Source organism: Tupaia chinensis, unplaced genomic scaffold (genome assembly GCF_000334495.1).
Source record: "Tupaia chinensis unplaced genomic scaffold, TupChi_1.0 Scaffold000688_1, whole genome shotgun sequence".
Lineage (NCBI taxonomy): Eukaryota > Metazoa > Chordata > Mammalia > Scandentia > Tupaiidae > Tupaia > Tupaia belangeri.
Genome location: NW_006160211.1, coordinates 2,204,917 through 2,221,081, shown reverse-complemented (window position 1 = coordinate 2,221,081; position 16,165 = coordinate 2,204,917). Strand labels below are relative to the sequence as shown.

Sequence of the window (16,165 nt, the reverse complement as noted above, 5' to 3'; positions counted from 1 at the left end):
AACATTTCAGATCCAGTAACATTGATAATAACATTGAATGCAAATGGATTAAAGTGGTTGGGGGCAAAAAAAAATTAAGAAAAAAGGATAAAAAAAAAAAAAAAAAAAAAAAGCACAAATTAAATACTGAATTTAAGGCACACAATACTGATTGGAAAAAAAACAACAACACCTCAGGCTGAATTTTCCCTTTACCTCTAAATTTTGGTAATATTAAGATATCAGCAAAACAGATTTAGCTTATAGCAGCATGAGGACCTTATTTTATATTCTCTTGCTTTCAAAGACAGCTGACTTTAGGAGCAGAAATGGACCTATGGTTTGTAGGGTCCATTCAAATTTAAGTATTGTAATAGATACAGAACTAAATTTGATGGCCAATCTGAGTTGGCACATTGTTGTGCATATTTGTCTATATTTATATATTAGAGGGAAGTAGTTTGAGGGAAAAGGAGAGTTTTCTTATACTTTAATTTTTTTTCTTCATTAGATGCAAATTCATCAAAGGCAGAGGACACATTTTATCCATCTTGAACTCCTCAGTACCTAACACAACACCTTATACACCAGCAACACTCAGAACACACTTATTCAGACTAGTTACTCGAAGTACAGCCTGTTAAGTCCCAGAAAACGTCACCCTGGCAAGGGGGGATTTAAAGGGTGTTACTCTAGGGTGTTACTCTATTACAGTCTGGGAAGTAAAAAGGAAGATTCATAACTCTAAAAGGATATGAGGAAGAGGTCAAAGTATCTTTCTGCATCTCCATCCTCCCCGCTGTGCCGGCCCCAGCAGCTGCTCAGCTCATGTCAGCACTCCCTTATTTGGCTCTATAGTTAATTGGGGAATTTGTGTAGTCTTCCTGGCAAAGTGGTTGAGGCTGGCATGCATGACATCATAACAGCTGCTGGAAGTAGAAGTCTAGCCAAGTGCCCCCCGAAAGAAGGCATGACCAAGACTGGAGTGAGAGACAAGAATGACAGCAGGATCCTTCACGCAGCACACAGAAGCCCAGAGAAGTCCAAGGAATAAAGCCTTGCTCCCTCGTTTTGCCCTTGGGTAGCCCCAAAGGGGCTTCTCTGTGAAAGCTTCTCTATTACCTAGAGCTGGAATCATGGCCCTTTCTTTGTATTTCTCCACTGGTAAGAACTGTGTAAGATACCTAAACATAGTCTTCAAAATTAAATGGAAGGGAATGGTAGAGTGGAGACTGTATACTAATTAAGTGATTTCTAAGAACTTGATGTCATCTCATTAAACTTGGCATGTGTCCTTTTTTTAAATAATTATTTTATTTAACTTTATTTATTATTATTATCATTGTTATTTTCCAGTTTGATCAGGAGAGACAGAGAGAGAGGAAGTGAGAAAGCAAGCCACTAGGTCCAAGACTTGAACCATGGTCGGCCATGTGGGAGTCCAGCGCTTTTAACCACCATGCCACTTGCTGGCCCCAGCATGTGTCCTTTGATAGAACTGACTTACTGACTTTTCCATCATGTCTCCCTTTCCTATAGCCACCTCCCCGATAATACATCACCAGAGCCCTTCAGATAACTCAAGAAGCAAGTCTGGGGCCAGACAGTGGCACAGCAGGAGAATGTGATGCTCTGTGTCACTAAGTCTCATTAGAGGGTTCCAGGCTCGAGTCCGATGATCTCCCTGATTATCCTTGGCACCCGGGTGCCATGATGCAGCATTGGCTGAGACTGGGGTGGGTCACAGCATCAGAACCCTGGAGGGTGTGCTCTCTTTCTTTCTCTCTCTGATGAAAGAAATAAATAAGCTTTAAAAAATGTGTTTAAAGTAAGTCTTTTTTTTTTTCCCTGTCTCTTGTTTTTGGGCTAAAAAAATTACTGCTTTTATTAGTCAGCTTACTAACAGCTACCTAGAATTTTGCACACAGAATTTCCTGAAAGCAAAGTTCTTCTTTTCCTAGGAAAATGCTTCCCCCTTCAAAGTCCTTTTATTGTTATTCCTCTGAAGTTCTCTTATTTTTTTTTTTTTTATCTAAATGCCCCCAAATTTCCTAACCCCAGGGAGGATAGGGGAGGATTTTAGCTCACTCACATTAATTTTAACCACCAATATACTTAATTATATTTTTGACTCTTTATTTTAAATTAATTTTCCATTATTTCCTATTTGTTATTTCTTCTTCTGTCCTGACTTTTACCAGCTGAGCCCGTTTTTCTTTTTCTTTCCCTCTATAATGTGCATGCTTCTTCTGTTTGGGGCAGATTATAAATATTTTAGGCTCTGTGGGCCATACAGTCTCTGTCAACGATTTCTCAGTTAGAGGATCTCAAAAGAATAAACTTGCACATTTTCCCATTTTCCACAAACTTATCGAAGCCCCTTGTATGTGAGCAGTCAAGGTGATCATGGCAACAGCATGGTCTGGGGATCCAGGATCTTCTCTTACTCGGTTCTGGTCATTAAGGTATCGCCCTCATCTGAACCTGCATCTACGTCTGCATTTCAATCAGTGGAGAGGAGGAGAGGACATAAAGAACATGCCCTGCTCTTTAGGGGCACGGCCTGGAAGATGCACACGTGGTTCTACAACATGCCTGCAGTCGGAAATCAGCCGCAGGTTGTACTTGGCTTATGAGGGAGCCTGGGATATACAGACAAATTCGAAGGCCATGTACCCAGTTGCAAATCCTGCAACTGCAGACTGGAGAGGGCAGGTGGTTAGGAGCATTTAGCTGTCTCTTCTACATTTAAATACTGATTGTCTGATCTGTTGTAAAGATTCATCAGAAATTGTAATCCTCATCCAATCAAAACAAACCATTACTATATATTAGTGCATTTAAAATCAGATTATGTTTGTACTACTTCTGACCTTAGGTTCAGGTTTTTGCTTTACTTTTAACTCCCATATGAAGTTTTGGTGCTCCACCCCTTATTTAATAAATGTTACTGCTTGCTTTATTAATGATCATTTTCCTTTCTTTTCTTTTCTTTCTTTCTTTTCTTTTCTTTTTTTTTTTTTTTTTTTTGAGAGGTTTTTGCTTTAGGGCACGTGTGTTCGCCAGAAAGAGAGAGAGAGGCAGAGAGATAGAAAGGGAGAAATCATCCCCCAGGGGGATGGCCACACTGCCATTCCTTCTCCTCCATTCTCCTCTCAGGATCCTGGGAGCACATGCACACATGCCTAGCATGAGTTTAAACCACCAGGTCCGGGACTCATACCACGGTCAGCTACATGGGAGTTCAGCAACATAGCTATCACGCTAACTGCTGGTCCCTTAATAATCATTTTCTGAGATCTGAACTTCAAACTTACAGGACAATTAGTCTGCATCTTCCCTTTCTTTTTCCATGGAGAAAGAAGAAACAGAACCTGGGAAAGGCTTAATAATTTTATTTGAAAGACCTGAGTTTTAATTATAATAATTTCCCCAAGAGCTTTGTATTTAGTAGTGGACAACATGAGATGAAATGTTGGCTAATGTGACATGACACTAAATGAAGGAACAGCCCTCCACAGACAACATGTGTCAATGAATTAATTCCCTGTAGTGGTAACTGTTCTCAGAACCTCAGTCATCATCCTCCTTCAAGAATAATTTTCCATTTCTATGTATGGGTGTCTGACAGTTTGTTTACATGCACATTGGGAAGAAAAGCCAAAATTATTTGGCTTGGCATCAAAACTGCCTCTATTTTTGCTGTCTGCAGTGCTCTGATTCAATGCATTTTAATAAGTTTTTAACAATACATGAATTTGAGTCAGAGGAGCTAGAGGAAAAGCTGGGATGACACACACTTATTATAGGATATAAAGGGATGAGACGTCACCCATTGTTTGTGATGCCAACAACTCTTAAATGAATGCCCTTTCTCCTTCAGAACTGAATTGTTCTCATTACAACTGGGCATAAGTAACTTCACTTCACACATTTGGTGTGTTCCTTTAAGAGGTTTTAAATCTGGATCACACTTGAGTTATTCTTTAAACTCTTTCTCACTCAGATCTTATCAGCCTTCATTAGGGCTTTGGGAAGGTTCTTTCGTACGTGGAGATTAGAAGTGTGCAGTTTTATTATGTGGGGAAGTATCCTGACCCGAACAAAGGCAAACAAGAAATGCAATGATACTGCTATAGAGGCTAGCATAGTCCCCTTCTCTACATGTTTGTCCTCCTGATCTTTGGGGTATGACATTGAGCCAACAATGAAACATAAACTAGTATTTTATAGCAATGGAGTATATTACATCTCTTTCTTAAGTGAAAAACAGGTTGAACTCTCCCATTTAAGACTTACTGAGCAGTCTCCATATCTGTAGCAAATCAATGCATTTAAGCTGCCTGTGGTCTCTTTCTGTTTTTGGAGGTAGAGTTTGAACTTTAAGTTGCTAGAACTGAAAAACTGCCTCTTCAGGATTCATAACCAATTTTCGTGTGCTGTAGTAGAAACTAGAATCTATTCTGTGGGCAAATCCTTGTTAGGTTATACATTGCGGATAGAAGTAGACCAAAGAACTCCACATTAACTTTGGGAAAACTTTGAATCGCTGATAGAACACAAAAATATAGATGCTTCAGAGTGAGATGGTTTCATTCAGTTTATTCCTAGGAACTGGATATGTCTTCAATAAGATTGTGTCCTTGAAGAAAAATGTCTTTGCTTGAAAAATATATTTGGAGTGAATCAAATGTTATCCCAAAGGGGTAATTATTTAAGAATAACTTAGACTTCAGTTAACATGTTGCCCACTAATTACTGTGATTGCCTTGCAGCAGAGGGATGGAGCATCCAACCACACTGATTTTTTTCCCTGTCAGTCATTCTGAGGTGGGGGTTGGAAAGGAGACTTTAGATTGAAAGAAGAAAAACTCTTTGTCTCTCTGAATGGCTAAAAGAGGTGTAAAGAAAGGCTTTTAGAAGACCAGGAGTGAGATGTGCTATTTGTGGAACATTAAGCAGGTGCTTATCTATGGTGACAATTCAGGAGAAATGACCTATAGGAGACCTCTTGAAGAGACAGGGTCCAATGGCTCTATCTAACTTTTTAGCCCATAATTTGGTAAACTTATTAAAATAAAGAACCCCTTCACCACATAATGCTTGTTAATATACTACAGAAGACCTTTCTGCAGAATATACCATGGAAAATGGTATTAAACAAATTTCTTCCTAATATTCATTAGAATCACCTGGACAGACTATCAGACCACAAGTTGCTGACTCAAATCTCAGATTGGGGGCTGGCAGGTGGTGTGGTGGTTAAGAGCACTGGACTCCCTAGATAGCTGACCGTGGTTCAAGTCCTGAACTGGCAACTTGCTTTCCCCCTCTCTCTCTCTTCCTGGTCAAATTAAAATAAACAAATAAATAAACTTAAATAAAATAATTCTTTTGTTAAAAAAAATCCCAGATTGTCAGATTCTATAGGTCTGGAGTGGGCTTATGGATCTGCATTTCTAACAAGTTCCCAGGTGTATGCCATGGGCCCAGGGACCACACTTTGACAATGAATCAGACTGAAATGGTCTGGTTCCTCTTTTGTCTTTCTACATTAACACAAATCAAATCAAGAAGCAGTCGCTGAATTTGTACCACAGCAGGACATACTTTGTCTGGAAATGCAAAGATACCTTAATGAAGAGGACCCCAGAGAAAAGATTTTAAAATACAGTCACTGGTCAGCTACAGCTAAATAATGTTTTTAAATCAATAAGTACATATTACATTATCCAAGTATTCTGGTTGTTTAGACCATTTTATAATTCAATAGAAGTTATGTTTCAAGGGTGAATAATGAGAAGAGATGGAGTTTGACTCGTTAATATTAGCTCTGGTGAATTTTCTGCAGTCTTGCCACTTCAGCAGCCGTTTGGGCATGGTGGCTTATGTTCTCACAGCAGTTCACCATCTAGTCAATTAGATCTGAAGAAACCCAGTTAGTCATTAGGCGATTTGGAATGTATAATAAACAACTGGTTTTGTTGATTGCTTTGGCTGAATTGATGAAATGCCTCAGAGAAATAGAAGCACTTCAGTTTATATGACAGCTTTACATTTTTGCTTTCCAGTAATTATAGTTTCGGTTGAGCCAATGCTTCCAAAGGAAACACTGTGAAGTGCTCTGAATTGGTGTCTCATTCACAATATGTTATTATCTTCATTATATTTACCTGAAACAGAGAATTAGCAAAAACAAAACTAAAGTATGTCAGAATAGATGAGGTGCCTGCCTGTCCCCAGCCAAAGTTCATCTGGAGAAGTTAAATATGCACACAGTAACTCTTTCTATATCTGTGAGACAATTAAAAAATGATATGTATAGTCAGCCCACAAATTCAAATGTGCTTCACTCCAAGTTGCTTTAGGCATTGTCTCTTGGTGCAGCTGCGCGCAGTGATAACTTCAAGAAAATGTCAAGGTCACTCGTTCTGTGTTTCAAAGACTTAGGGAACCATCCGCCTCTCCATTTTCTTGTAATGTGCATCTTATGACTGTGGAGAACATGAACTCATGCCAGTCAGGTGTCCTAATATGATGAGCATAATGGACAGTGGCCCTAGCTGCTGCCCCTCTGAAAGTACCACCATCTGTACCGAGGCCACCATTCCCATGTCTGCCCCCAAACAATGACCGAACAAGATGAAGACACAAATGTGGTCTCATTCCTATAACATCCAAGTGTTCTTACTATGGTTTGAATGTTGTGTCCCCTCCAAAATTCATGTTGAAATCTAGTCACCGTGATGATGGTATTGCAAAACAGGACATCTGGGAAGTGATAAGATCATGTGGGTGCGTCCCTCATGAGCAGATTAGACCCCTATACAAAGGGCTTGTGGGAGTGGGTTGGTGGCCATCTGCTTTTCTGACACACAAGGGCACAACATTCCTCCCTTTTCCCCCTACTCCTTTCCCACATGAGGCCAGCACAAGAAGGCTCTTACCAGACACTAGGCGCTAGCACCTTGATTTTGGACTTTCCAGCCCCCAGAACTACGCAGAAATAAATTTCTGTTTTATTTTTTATTTTTTTATTTTTATGAATTATCCAATCTTAGGTCTTCTTAAAGCAGTACAAATGGACTAAGACTGTCCTTTAAGGGGTACTTTGGTTCAAGGGCCTGTCTTCCCCATGAGTCAGACCTGGTGTGAAGCCTCTTTCTACCTACCCCTGCACCAGCATTACCTCAGTAAATCTTTTGCACATCTAATCTTGGCACCTGCTTCTCAGATGACTTTAACTAGCACAATAACCATTATCTTTATACTATCACATTAAACAAAATCAAGCTAACCCATGGTTTATGAATGAATTTTAAGTGATGGGGAAAAAATGCTGAATAACAACAAAGAGCTCATCCCTGGTATCTTCATAGCATGTTATAAGGACACAGGCCTAGGAGTCAGAAGACTCATTATTCCACTAACTAGCTGGGCTCTCTAAGCAAGTCTCTGTACAATAGCGTCAGGAAGTGCAAAATCAGGGCTTTGAATTAGATAATCCTTTTCATCCCACTGATGCTTAATATTTGATTCACTTAGTAGGCCTGTCTCGATGCAGTGCCATCACTTTTCTTATACAGTTTAGGGGTATATAGGTACAAAGAAGACCACTGGGAATGGATCTAGGATATTATTATGTGCAATGCCCTTAAGAACACTCAATGTTATGTTAGAATATGATTCATTCTGCAACTTTCTACCTCGTAACTTGTCTGTGTGTTTTAAAATTACCTTTGGTGCTTTTCCGGACCTGGCTGAGTAGAAGGCGCCATCATGGGGGGCGACATCCACCACAACAAGGACCACAAGAGCATCCAACCACACTGATTTTTTTCCCTGTCAGTCATTCTGAGGTGGGGGTTGGAAAGGAGACTTTAGCTTGAAAGAAGAAAAAATCTTTGTCTCTCTGAATGGCTAAAAGAGGGATAAAGAAAGGGCTAAAAGAGGTGTAAAGAAAGGCTTTTAGAAGACCAGGAGTGAGATGTGCTATTTGTGGAACATTAAGCAGGTGCTTATCTATGGTGACAATTCAGGAGAAATGACCTATAGGAGACCTCTTGAAGAGACAGGGTCCAATGGCTCTATCTAACTTTTTAGCCCATAATTTGGTAAACTTATTAAAATAAAGAACCCCTTCACCACATAATGCTTGTTAATATACTACAGAAGACCTTTCTGCAGAATATACCATGGAAAATGGTATTAAACAAATTTCTTCCTAATATTCATTAGAATCACCTGGACAGACTATCAGACCACAAGTTGCTGACTCAAATCTCAGATTGGGGGCTGGCAGGTGGTGTGGTGGTTAAGAGCACTGGACTCCCTAGATAGCTGACCGTGGTTCAAGTCCTGAACTGGCAACTTGCTTTCCCCCTCTCTCTCTCTTCCTGGTCAAATTAAAATAAACAAATAAATAAACTTAAATAAAATAATTCTTTTGTTAAAAAAAATCCCAGATTGTCAGATTCTATAGGTCTGGAGTGGGCTTATGGATCTGCATTTCTAACAAGTTCCCAGGTGTATGCCATGGGCCCAGGGACCACACTTTGACAATGAATCAGACTGAAATGGTCTGGTTCCTCTTTTGTCTTTCTACATTAACACAAATCAAATCAAGAAGCAGTCGCTGAATTTGTACCACAGCAGGACATACTTTGTCTGGAAATGCAAAGATACCTTAATGAAGAGGACCCCAGAGAAAAGATTTTAAAATACAGTCACTGGTCAGCTACAGCTAAATAATGTTTTTAAATCAATAAGTACATATTACATTATCCAAGTATTCTGGTTGTTTAGACCATTTTATAATTCAATAGAAGTTATGTTTCAAGGGTGAATAATGAGAAGAGATGGAGTTTGACTCGTTAATATTAGCTCTGGTGAATTTTCTGCAGTCTTGCCACTTCAGCAGCCGTTTGGGCATGGTGGCTTATGTTCTCACAGCAGTTCACCATCTAGTCAATTAGATCTGAAGAAACCCAGTTAGTCATTAGGCGATTTGGAATGTATAATAAACAACTGGTTTTGTTGATTGCTTTGGCTGAATTGATGAAATGCCTCAGAGAAATAGAAGCACTTCAGTTTATATGACAGCTTTACATTTTTGCTTTCCAGTAATTATAGTTTCGGTTGAGCCAATGCTTCCAAAGGAAACACTGTGAAGTGCTCTGAATTGGTGTCTCATTCACAATATGTTATTATCTTCATTATATTTACCTGAAACAGAGAATTAGCAAAAACAAAACTAAAGTATGTCAGAATAGATGAGGTGCCTGCCTGTCCCCAGCCAAAGTTCATCTGGAGAAGTTAAATATGCACACAGTAACTCTTTCTATATCTGTGAGACAATTAAAAAATGATATGTATAGTCAGCCCACAAATTCAAATGTGCTTCACTCCAAGTTGCTTTAGGCATTGTCTCTTGGTGCAGCTGCGCGCAGTGATAACTTCAAGAAAATGTCAAGGTCACTCGTTCTGTGTTTCAAAGACTTAGGGAACCATCCGCCTCTCCATTTTCTTGTAATGTGCATCTTATGACTGTGGAGAACATGAACTCATGCCAGTCAGGTGTCCTAATATGATGAGCATAATGGACAGTGGCCCTAGCTGCTGCCCCTCTGAAAGTACCACCATCTGTACCGAGGCCACCATTCCCATGTCTGCCCCCAAACAATGACCGAACAAGATGAAGACACAAATGTGGTCTCATTCCTATAACATCCAAGTGTTCTTACTATGGTTTGAATGTTGTGTCCCCTCCAAAATTCATGTTGAAATCTAGTCACCGTGATGATGGTATTGCAAAACAGGACATCTGGGAAGTGATAAGATCATGTGGGTGCGTCCCTCATGAGCAGATTAGACCCCTATACAAAGGGCTTGTGGGAGTGGGTTGGTGGCCATCTGCTTTTCTGACACACAAGGGCACAACATTCCTCCCTTTTCCCCCTACTCCTTTCCCACATGAGGCCAGCACAAGAAGGCTCTTACCAGACACTAGGCGCTAGCACCTTGATTTTGGACTTTCCAGCCCCCAGAACTACGCAGAAATAAATTTCTGTTTTATTTTTTATTTTTTTATTTTTATGAATTATCCAATCTTAGGTCTTCTTAAAGCAGTACAAATGGACTAAGACTGTCCTTTAAGGGGTACTTTGGTTCAAGGGCCTGTCTTCCCCATGAGTCAGACCTGGTGTGAAGCCTCTTTCTACCTACCCCTGCACCAGCATTACCTCAGTAAATCTTTTGCACATCTAATCTTGGCACCTGCTTCTCAGATGACTTTAACTAGCACAATAACCATTATCTTTATACTATCACATTAAACAAAATCAAGCTAACCCATGGTTTATGAATGAATTTTAAGTGATGGGGAAAAAATGCTGAATAACAACAAAGAGCTCATCCCTGGTATCTTCATAGCATGTTATAAGGACACAGGCCTAGGAGTCAGAAGACTCATTATTCCACTAACTAGCTGGGCTCTCTAAGCAAGTCTCTGTACAATAGCGTCAGGAAGTGCAAAATCAGGGCTTTGAATTAGATAATCCTTTTCATCCCACTGATGCTTAATATTTAATTCACTTAGTAGGCCTGTCTCGATGCAGTGCCATCACTTTTCTTATACAGTTTAGGGGTATATAGGTACAAAGAAGACCACTGGGAATGGATCTAGGATATTATTATGTGCAATGCCCTTAAGAACACTCAATGTTATGTTAGAATATGATTCATTCTGCAACTTTCTACCTCGTAACTTGTCTGTGTGTTTTAAAATTACCTTTGGTGCTTTTCCGGACCTGGCTGAGTAGAAGGCGCCATCATGGGGGGCGACATCCACCACAACAAGGACCACAAGGTTGGATGCAAGGAGTCCAATAGACAGGACATCTGCCTGAAGTTGTTGGTCAAGCTATACCGGTTTCTGTCCAGACGCATCAACTCCACCTTCAACCAAGTTGTGCTGAAGAGGTTGTCCATGAGTTGTACCAACTGGCCCCCTCTGTCCCTTTCCAGGATGATCCACAAGATGAAGCTTCCTGACTGGGAAAACAAAACGGACTGTGGTCGTGGGGGCCATCACAGATGATGTGCGCATTCAGGAGGTGCCCAAGCTGAAGGAGTGCATGCTGCGTGTGATCAGCCGGCCTGCAGCCGCATCCTCAAGGCTGGGGGCAAGATCTTCCCCTTCGACCAGCTGACCCTGGACTCCCCCAAGGGCTGTGGCACCATCCTACTCTCCGGTCCTCGCAAGGGCCGCGAGGTCTACCAGCATTTCGGCAAGGCCCCTGGAACCCCGTACAGCCACACCAAACCTTACGTCTGCTCCAAGGGCAGGAAGCTCAAGCGTGCCAGAGGCCAACATGCCAGCCGAGGCTACAAAAACTAACCCCAGAGGGCCGGCGTAGTGGTTAAGGCGCTGGACTCCCATATGGCTGACCGTGGTTTAAGTCCCGGACCTGGCGGCTTGCTTTCTCACTAGCCCCTCTCTCTCTCTCTCCTTTTCTCTTTCTCTCTCTCTCTCATTCTTTCCCTCATGGTCAAATAAAAATAAATAAATAAAGTTAAATAAAATAATTCTTTAAAATAAAACAAAACAAAACAAAACAAAATACTAACCCCAGATCTTGCCCTGTTATTAAAAAGCTTGTTGATTCTGAAAAAAAAAAATTACCTTTAGCTCCTAAATATAATGAAGTATATTATAGCCATGCCAACCTTCTCACAGAGCCTTCTAATACTAATCCACAGCAAAATGTTGTTTACTTGTTAGATATTTTTACATTCCCTGCACTTTGGGTTCAATCTTTATTAAAAAAAAAAATACTAACTTAAATGTCTCTCTATGCATGTCCTTGTTCCAAGAACTGAAATACAAAGGCATTATTTTTAATGCTGATGAATTCCAAACTGAAAAGCCACACAGCTTGAGAAAAGGCATAAAGGAAAAAGAGATAACTGAATAACCAGTCTGAGCCTTGGAGCCTGCCAAGGGTTACTTTGGTGTAATGGCTATGTTGCTGGACTCCAATGTAGTCAACCGCGGTTCAAGTCCCAGACCCAGTGGCTTAAACTCACACTGGGCGCATGTGCGTGAGTGCCTAAGACCCCCAGAGGAGAACAGAGGAGAAGGGATTGCAGTGTGGCCATCCCCCCTGGGGGGTGATTTCTCGCTTTCTGTCTCTCTCTCTCTGTCTCTCTGGCAAGTGCACACACCCTATAGCAAAAACCTCTCCAAAAAGAAAGGAGGTCTCTGAGGAATCTGAATTTGGAGAGGCTGGAACTGGTGCAACTCTGCTCCTCCAAGAGAAGATTTGTGGAGTGGATGAACTGCCAAGGTTTGGGGTCTTCCAGAGAGAGAACACTTTGCGATACGGGGCCTAAATATGGGAAGATTTCTTCCTGATAAAGTGGAAACACAGCCATCTAATGTTGTGCAGAATGAAAATGTCAACTATCAAATAAGAGTGACAACAACTTAGTAAAGGCAGGTCTTAGCAAATGGCCAAACAAATATCTAGTGGGAGCTAGTGCAGAGAATTAAGACTAAGCACTTGAATGTGTGAAAATACTTACATGAGAAAATGCAATTACTGTCAGTTGCTCTAGGCCTAATTACATCCTCTTATTGCTTTTAATAACAGCCACTCCTTTATGTGGTAGTTCTGGCTGTCTCCTCCCACACATGGTGACCTTTACCTGGCTTTGCTATCAAGGCCTCCATGGAGAGTTTTGGAGAACACCATTGCCTCTTCTCTAAATGGATCTGGGATGCAGAACATGAGCATGGTCATATTAAGCAGTTAATGCTGGACTAAGGTATGTTTTCTGAATGAGGATTTTTGTTTTTAGGGATATTTTTGCTATAGGGTATGTGTGCTTACTGTAGAGACAGAGAAAGACAGAGAGACAGAAAGTGAGAAATCACTTCTTCCAGGAGGATGACTATGCCACAATCCCTTCTCCTTCATTCTCCTCTTGGGATGGATCTCGGGCACGCACACACATGCACTGGCATGAGTTTCAAGCTGCTGGGTCTGGAACTTGAACTGCGGTCGACAACGTGGGAGTCCAGTGATGTAACCATTATGCCATCTGCTAGCCCCATGAATGAGGAATTTTTTTTTTTAATAGAGTAACCAGTGCACAGTACGCCATGCTATCTGGACATGAATTTTAGGGACTTGATAATCTAGGAGAGAAGAACCTTAATTTGGGCTCCCTGAAACCAAAATATAGGCAAGGACTGGGGTGTGGTAGTTAAATTGGGAAGGGTCCTCAGGGAACAGGAGTGAGGCTGTTGAGAGAGTGAGACAGGTAGGAGAAAAATCAGTACAGGATGATGTTTTACTGCAGTGGACATCAGGGATTCAGTCCCACCACAGACCTCTAAAGGAGCTGGAGAGCATGCCTTCGAATATCCCACTGAAAGACAGGCTGGGGAATTCATTTGCTAACTTCCACTCCTCACTCACTGAAGTTTGTCCCTGCTCAATTAGGACTCTCCTAATAGAGAAATAGAACCAATAGGAATATATATATAGAGAGAGATATATATGTATATACATGCACATGTAGATATATGTGGAATTGGATCACACAGCGGGAGGCTGAGCAGTCCTATAATTCACTGTCCATAAACTGGAGACACAGAAAAGCACATGGTAAATTCACCTCAAGTATGAAGGCCTAAAAACCAGAGGCTTTGATATGCAAAGACAAGAGATAATGGATGAGCCAGCTCAAGCAGAGACAGAATTTATCCTTCCTCTCTCTCTTTTTTTTCCCCCTGAGCCCACAATGGGCTGGATTATGTCACCCACATTGATGAGGGTGGATCTTCTTGGCCTGCTGATTCAAACACTCATCTTCTCCAGAAATATCCTCATAGACACACCTATCTGGGAATCCCTTAGCCGAATCAAGTTGATATATAAGATTAACCAACACAGTCCCCGAAGGCATTAACCAACTTATACTTCCATATCTCATCTACATGGAGAAAGTTCTGAGGCCAAAAGCACAGAAATGTTCAGGTGCATGATTGAGGCAGAACATCAGCTATTTACAGGGACTGTCCACACACTAGTTCCACGGTGCTATTTTGAAATCAGTGCTGAAATAAGATGAGCCAAGGAGACATGGTCCTAGACCTACATAAGACAGCTGCCACTGACTTCTCAGTGAGGCCAGTGCTTCCATCATTGGTGCATTCTTTCTTACCTTAGTAAAAGGATTGTTTTCTGGACTTTCCTTGAGAACATAGGCATTTGTTAGATGATCTGCATCATATAATAAACTAACTATAACATGCCTTTCTGATTCTTCTCTCCACACTTTGCCAAGGCAGTTGTGATATTGCTGCTTCATTCATTTGAAATTATTACCATGCCCAAGCATCAACAATTCTGGCCAGCACCCTATTAAGTGCCCTTGCTAGAAAGCTAATTCCTGAGTCATGGAAGAGGGCTCTGAGATGAATAAATGCTCCCATATAAAACTTTACATTCCACCTCTCTTTGTCCAATACCCTCGAGGTCTTCTCCCACACATATTCTCAGTTCATATTTATAAGATCCTGCAGTTCTTCCAGAATGAAACTATTTTCTTCTGCAGCCGGGACTGTTTGGGCTATGCCAAGAGCTGATTCCAATGATTAATCTGATGGTAGTGATGGAAGGTAGGGGTAGATATGGAAAAGGACAAACGTTATTTTACATCTGAGATCTCTATGTCATCTGATGGCAAGGAGGGGCTACTCTTCTCTATCAAGGTGGAGGAGAATGCTTCTTCCAACCCAGAAGAATGTAGAGCTCCGAATTTCTCAGACACAGCCACTAGACATGCCATCTTATATCTCAGCATCCTACTGCTTTCATAAAAGGTCTCAGACTTTACCAAAGAAGACCTGTCAAGGATGAGCGATCAGCTTATTAGCACATCCGTCCCTCATAATATCTGAATGTGGCTTGTATGTTAGATGTTATTAGCAAGTCAATGTTCAATTATTTTGTGAATGATAACAAGGATCTAATGTCATTGAGAGTATTATTTGGGGTGTCATGATATTTGCAAGTTATTCTAAAAGTGATTCAACTTTTTATATTGTATGTAGCAGTTATAGGTTATATATAAATATAAATTAACTATATAAAGACAGACAGACAGAGGCAGAGAGAGAAAGCCTAGAAACAATGACCAACTTAATAGCAAGAGCATCCCTAGTCCCTTAATTGTTGTCTGGAAGCATTATTTCTTTTTTTTAAAAGAATTAATTTAATTTATTGATTAATTTCTTTTAATTTGACCAGAGAAATACACATACACACAGAGAGACAGAGAAAGAGAGAGGGAAAGTGGGAAAGCAAGCCACCAGGTCCAGGACTCAAACCGTGGTCAGCTATGTGGGAGTGTCCAGCACCTTAACCACCACGCCACCTGCTGGTCCCTTGAAGCATTATTTCTCACTAAAATAAGCTAGAGCTTCTAAAGAAAATGTCTGATTTCAGGTCTGTGGCAGAAAATGACAAGATGGGAACTAGCAGATGACATAGCGGTTACATCACTGGACTCCCACAGGGCTGACCATGGTTCAAATCCCAGACCTGGTGACTTGAAACCCACACTGGGTGCGTGTGGATGCATGTCCAAGATGCTGGGAGGAAAATGGAGAAGGGACTGCAGCATGACTATCCTCTCTGGGTGGTGATTTCTCACTTTCCCTCTCACCATTTCTGTTTTTCTCTCTGTCTCTGTTTCTCTCTCTTCAGTGACCACACACACACACACACACACACACACACACACACACAGAAAATAACGAGCTTGACATCTGTCTACTAACTCCAAGGATGTTATCAAAACTACTGGAGTCAGGGTGGCAGGTGGTGTAGTGGCTAGGATGCTAGACTACCACATGGCTGACCATGGTTCAAGTCTCAGACCTAGTGGCTTGCTTTCTCACTTTCCTTCTCTCTCTCTATCTCTTTCTCTCTCATTCTGTCCCTCTCTGGTCAAATTAAAAAATAAATAAATAAAGTTAAATAAAATAATTCTTAAAAAAGAACAAACCAGAAACTACTAGAGTTTCATCAAAAAAGTTCATGTCCTGGGCCCTGCCCGGCGCGGTGCGGCGGCAGCGCCTGCGCGGCACCCCCCCTCCCCCCATCCCCCATCC

General features: G+C 41.1%; 1 pseudogene; it reads left to right on the top strand.

The window, feature by feature from the left end:
* The first annotated feature begins 10,761 nt into the window (after window positions 1–10,761).
* Window positions 10,762–11,377, top strand: LOC102487766 (ribosomal protein L18-like; annotated as a pseudogene).
* The last annotated feature ends 4,788 nt before the right edge of the window (window positions 11,378–16,165 follow it).